Raw genomic sequence first — 6,785 nt, 5'->3', positions numbered from 1 at the left:
TCCTGATTCTAGTGCACAATTTGTCCCCAATTTTCAAGGCAGTTATATTTCCATTCCAGAGGTGCATCTGGGACAAAAAGGGAAATTCCAAATCCTCTAGACCCTTTGAAGCTCCTCTGACCAAGGGGGATTTTGCAGAGTAGTTCCTCTCCTCTACCTAAGCAATTTTTCTCAAAACTTGACTGGAGTCACTTTGATCATAAAGTTAGCAGATATTCTAATCCTTAACCTCTGAACTAGCTTACTATTTTGTACAAAAGCCACAGGATGTGACCATTTTTTTTTTTTGCAAGGCAAATGAGGCTAAGTGGCTTGCCCAAGGCCACACAGCTAGGTAATTATTAAGTGTCTGAGGTCACATTTGAACTCAGGTATTCCTGACTCCAGGGATGGTGCTCTATCCACTGCCCCACCTAGCTGCCCCATGACCAATTTTTTTTAACTATCTCAATGCACCTCCAATGTAGTGTCAATCCAGTTCATCCTGTGGCTTGCAAGGATTTCTCCTACCTTACCTAATAACCTGGATTAAGTGACTGGTTAAATAAAGTTGTCCTTACCTGGTCAAAATGTCAGGGCAAGAAATTTTTCTAGTTAAATTAGAGTCTAAATTAGAGACTATGGATTGATAAATTCAATCAACACTACCCTAATGATCTTTAAAATGGGAATAAGAATCCCTTTTGAAGCCTGTCTTAAAAGGTGATGTGAGAATGAAATAGGATAATGGAAGCAAAAGGCTTTGAAAAATAAAGATCATAGAATTTAGGCCTAAAGGGACCTTAGAGACCAGATGGCTCAATCCTCATTATGTAAATGGAGAAATGAAGGTCCAGATTCAACAAATTGTGGTGTCTGCTATTACACAAGGCAGGTGTTAGACACTAGAGATTCCAAGATGAAAACAAAATAATCCCTGCTTTCAAAGAGCTTGGTGGGGAAGGGAATAATACAATGATATAATATGTACATAGGTGAGTAAATATACAAAGTCATTTCAAGTGAAAATACAATGACAGTTGAGATAAGCAAGGATCTTGTGGAGGGGATGGCTTTTTAGTAATTGTTTGAAGGAGGTTGAAGATTATATGAGTTAAAGATGAGAAGGAATTGCATTCCAGCCATTGGAGAAAGTTCTATAAAAAGGTATTAAGGGGAAAAGGAAATTATGAAATACTATTGGACTGATTTGATTAGAATAAAGAGTGAATGAATGGGAGCAATATCAAACCAGGGGGTGATAGTCACATGAGTAGATGGGTAAACCAGGTTGAGGATAACTAAAAGGGTTCAACCCATCATGTGAAAACTTCCCACAATGGAATGGGTAGACAAGAACAATTTGTTCCAATGGCCATGAAGTGGCTAAAATAGGGTCTGTGGAGTACTTAATAATCTAGTCAGCTATAGAAGACACCAAGGTCATCCACTAATCTGAATCATCCTCAATCATCTTCACTTTCATCCTGCCACTGGCCTTTGATGACTCTGGAAGAGAGAGTAGAGTTAGTGGTAACTCTGATCCTCATCCAATTCATGTGCAAGTCATCACTTATCCCTAACATTGAGATGTCATTGATTCTCTTCAAAAATGAAGGATGAACAACAGCAACAATATCAAATTGGAAAGGGGGGGGTCAGATAAGAAAAAGTTTAAAGGTCATGTTAAGAAATGTATATTATAGCCTAGAGGAAACTGGAAACCATTGAAGGTTTTGCCTGAGACCCACAGATGGAATCCAGGATCCACTACTCTTTTTAAGTGGCATTAGAATTCTTCAGGCACCAAGGCTGGTCACTGAACTCTACATTTGCTCTTTTATCTCTTTTAGGTGAAGGAGATGGAAGCCTTTGACCTTTAGAGTTTCAAAAGTCAAGAGAGAGAGTTCTGCCATCCTTAGTTGTCAGCCTGAATTTCAGAGCCAATAGAGTTTGATGCATCAAGGAACAGGAAATGAACTTCAAAAGCAACCTTTGGAACCTCAAACCAGTAGTGGCTTAGATAAGGTCTCAAATGGCAAAAAAAAATTTACCTTAGGATCAGAACTTGATGGGATCATTGCTATATAAGAATTGAAGTAAGATTCAAGCCTATTATTCCCAGAGAACAAGGTGGCATGGATAAAAAATATCTTCCTTCCCGAAGTACTGAGAAAAGTATTTGTATTTTATTCTTTCTATATCTTTTACAAGATACTTCATTATAAAAACTGACCAAAGTTACTACCATCTAACAATAGGAAGACACTACCAGTGGGGGCTCAAACTGATAGTGGTGAAAAAAGAAACACTACATAAATTCCTCAGGATATTCTAGGACCCTGAGGGGCAGGAGTGGAGTCAGCCTAGCTCTGGGAGAGAGGGCAGAATACACAACCATAACAAAGAGACAACAAGATTTCATCAAAACAAGGTCATGTCAGAAAAACTTCATTACCCTTTCTGAGGGATTATCAAATTGACAGATGAAGGGAATGTGCTAAAATCTCTTGTATTATTCCTGTAAGAAAAAATGTGAACTCAAGGACAATATAGTTAAAGTGGATTCAAAACTTGTTTAAAGATTGGACACTCTGCCCACATAATAGGGATTCATTAAATGATTCCACAGTGGAACCATTTGTTCCTTAGTCTTTGAAAAGGGAACATTGGAGTGCCCAGAAATCTCTGCTTAGCCTTAGGTTGGTCACCATCAATGCCTTAGAACAAAAGATAGAAGTGATATACCCATCAAATATCTGGATGACCCAAAGCTAGAAGAGATGGCTAATGTAGCAAATGATAGTCAGGATACAAAAGTCCTTGATAGGATTGACATTCAAACAAGAAGCAACATCTCACTTGAGGGGAAAGTGTAAACTCAAATGCATGTAATGATTATGGCTATTTGACATGGCTAGAATATCCAATAGGCAGGAGTAGGTCTGTAGAATTACCTTTAAGTATTTGTAGATCTGTGAAAAGGGATCCAACTAGTGGTCCCAAAGAGATGAAGTAATTTCTCCAAGATCACTCGAGCCACTAGTGAAAAATCCAGAATTCAAACCTAAGACCTCTGGATCTGGACCAGTTGTCCCTTCTCCCACTTCCCCTCTGGGGTTGAGACCTGAAAGTTCCTTTACAAGGTACTTGATAGATCATTTTTCAGTTGTGCTTGATATTCATGACTCCATTTGGAGTTTTCTTGGTTAAGAGACTAAAGTGGTTTGCTGTTTCCTTCGCCAACTCATTTAATAGATGAGGAAATTGAGACAAATCCAGTTAAGTGACTTGCCCAGGGTCACCCAGCTAAGAGGCCAAATTTGAATTGAAATGGATGTGTCTTCCTCATTCCAGATCTGGTGTTCTAAGCATTATGGCATCACCTAGCTGCCTTACAAGAGACTGACAGATTACTATTGGAAGTTACAGGTGGAAGTTGCAGAAGTAAGGGATTAGATGGAAGAATGTTTAAGATGACTATTTCTGTGACTTGGGGAAATTATTTCCTCTCTGGCGGCCTCAGTTTCACCATTGTAAAGTGGGGTAGCTGGACTATGAGATTGCTAAGGGTTCTCTAAAATGCTGACTACGGAAATGGCCTTGTGATCTCATTTCTTATAATACAGATCACAAGCTTTCCATCTGTCCCCATTCTGTATAACTCTTGCTCTGCTCACCTCCCACAATTCATCATAAAGGATCCACCCAAAGTGCTAGAGAACTTCCTCACTCTCTCCTGACATCATGAGGATCCTAGCCTAGCACTCGGAATATCCATCTATCATCCTTCATTCTCACCATGTGACCAACCCATCTTTTCTTCCTACTATACATTTCCCCCAATGACAGCCATTACTCCTAATCTTCAATAGTAATAACAATATTGTTTTAAAAACACCTTTGATGGAATAAAGCATTTTGACCTCGCCAATCATTTTCTTCAGAACTCACACATGCTGGAGGCAGCTAGGTGGCACCGTGGATTGAGCTGGAGTCAGGAGGACCTGAGTTCAAATGCAGCCTCAGATATTTAATTACTGTGACCTTGGATGAGTCACTTAACTCTATTGCCTTGCCAAAAAAATAAAAAGCCTCACACCCACTATGTATCTCTCCAGAGACCTTTGTTTGACATTTATTTTCTATCCATCTGGATTATAATAATCTGCTTCTTGTAGTCACATTATTGTCATCATTATAAAATATAACATTGGTACATTTAAATGGATAGACCTTTGTTTCTGGGAGAAGTTTTGAATCATTGCAAGGGCTTTGTAATTTCCTGAATTCCCAGCAACCCAGCCTGATTTCCTTTCTTTTTAATTCTTGATTCAACTGCTAATTGGTACCTGTTCCAGATATGCATACATCTCATACATTGACGAATTACACAGGTTGTTCACCCAACTACATCATAATCTGGACAGTAGACATTCTTCATTCTCTTAATCTTCCTGTGAATGACAGGATGAAATACTTTTGATTGGCTATGGGTCTCTTCTAGAAGGCTATGGAGCCTGGTATAACTAGCGCAATAACAGCTGCACATAGAAAATTCTAGAGAACCTTGATATCCCTACTTGGATATTATGTGAGAGCTCCCTTCCAGCAATTAACACCTTTGGGGAAAATGAATATTTTGGTGTGTTTAGTCAGATTTTTGTAATAAGAATATCATTGAACTAGGTGATTTCTATTCTTATACCCTAGCATAGTAAGTACTTAATGGTTTATCTATCTATCTATCCATCTGTCTATCTATCCATCTATCTATCCATCTATCTATCTGTCTATCTATGTGTCAATCTGTCTGTGTGTGTCTATCATCTATCTATTATTTATCCATTATCTATCTACCTATATGTGTATATATACCTATCTATCCATCTGTCTATTATCTACCTAACTACCTGCCTTCCTACCCATCTATCTTCCTTTCTACTTATTCATTTATCTATTATATATCTATTTTTCCTACATAGATATCCTGTTATACAGGGATACTCTGAAGGTTTTTCTTAAGAATTTTGGAATTGATCATACAGCAAGGGAGACATGGTACCTGGCGTGTCCTCATCAGAAAGGGTGCTGCACTCTATGAGGAAGGCAGAATTGAAGCAGTCCAAAGGATATGTGAGATGTGAAAGTATAGTGATTCCTCCCTAAGTGTTCATATGGACTATTTGTGCCCAAAATATGGTAGAGCATTCTGAGTTCATATTGGTCTGATCAGTCACAGAAGGACATATTACAATTTGCCTCTAATATAGTGATGGCATTTTGGACCTCTTCCATAAAAAAGAACAAGAACCAAATATTCCTATCTATGCATTCATTATCTAGCTACCTCTTTGGGCAACTAAATGGCACAGTGGATAGAGCATGGACATTGGAGTCAAGAGGCCTGGATTTCAAATCCTGCCTCAGACACTTGACACTTACTATCTGTGTGACCTTGAGCAAGTCTCTTTACCCTGATCGCCTTCCATCCAGGACCATCTCCAGTCATTCTGATTCATATCTGGCCGCTGGATTCAGATGGCTCTAGAGGAGAAAGTGAGGCTGGTGATTTAGCCCAGCCCCTCCTCGCTCAGATACAATTCATACACTTGTCATAGCATCACCTCCCTGATGTCATGACCTTCTTCAAGAATGAAGGATAGGGCTTTCCCGCCGGCTCCACCATATTCCAGTGAGTTGCCAAAATGACAAACACAAAAGGAAAAAGGAGAGGGACTCGATACATGTTTTCTAGGCCCTTTCGAAAACATGGTGTTGTCCCTCTGGCTACATATATGCGCATATACAAGAAAGGTGATATTGTAGATATCAAGGGTATGGGCACAGTTCAGCAAGGAATGCCCCACAAATGTTACTATGGCAAGACTGGACGAGTCTATAATGTTACACAGCATGCTGTAGGCATTGTTGTAAACAAACAGGTTAAGGGCAAGATTCTAGCCAAGAGAATTAATGTGCATATTGAGCATATTAAGCATTCTAAGAGCAGAGATAGCTTCCTGAAGTGAGTAAAGGAAAATGATCAGAAGAAGAAAGAAGCCAAAGAAAAAGGCACTTGGGTTCAACTAAAACGTCAGCCTGCTCCACCCAGAGAAGCACACTTTGTGAGAACCAATGGCAAGGAACCTGAGCTGTTGGAACCAATCCCCTAAAATGACTTAAAAAATAACCAATAAAAGATTTCTTGAATTTTGGGGGAAAAAAAAAAGAATGAAGGATAGGGGCAGCTAGGTGGTGCAGTGGATAGAGCACCAGCCCTGGGGTCCGGAGTACCTGAGTTCAAATCCGGCCTCAGACACTTAATAATTACCTAGCTATGTGGCCCTGGGCAAGTCACTTACCCCATTTGCCTTGCAAAAAAAAAAGAATGAAGGACAAGGGGACAGCTAGGTGGTGCAATGCATAGAGCACCAGCCCTGGTGTCAGGAGGAACTGAGTTCAAGTCCAGCCTCAGACATTTAATAATTGCCTAGCTATGTGACCTTGGGTAAGTCATTGAATCCCATTGCTTTGCCAAAAGAAAAAAAGAATGAAGGATAAACATCATTATCATCATTATCAATATATATATATATATATATGTATATATCATGTAGCTACCTATCTCTTCATCTTGTATTTACCTACCTATCCATCTATTTATTATAACTCTACACACACACACACACACATATATATATCCATATATCTCCATATCTATTTAGCTATTATTATCTATCAATCTACTTACCTATTATCTGTGTATCTATTTTGATGTCTAGATGGGAGATACTTGGTTAGAA

General features: G+C 39.1%; 1 pseudogene; it reads left to right on the top strand.

Moving 5' to 3' along the window:
* The first annotated feature begins 5,659 nt into the window (after positions 1–5,659).
* On the top strand, positions 5,660–6,155 carry LOC141498053 (large ribosomal subunit protein eL21-like; annotated as a pseudogene).
* Positions 6,156–6,785: the final 630 nt, after the last annotated feature.

Source organism: Macrotis lagotis, chromosome X (genome assembly GCF_037893015.1).
Source record: "Macrotis lagotis isolate mMagLag1 chromosome X, bilby.v1.9.chrom.fasta, whole genome shotgun sequence".
In the NCBI taxonomy this organism is placed as follows: Eukaryota; Metazoa; Chordata; class Mammalia; order Peramelemorphia; family Peramelidae; genus Macrotis; species Macrotis lagotis.
This window is presented reverse-complemented; position numbering and strand designations above follow the sequence as displayed.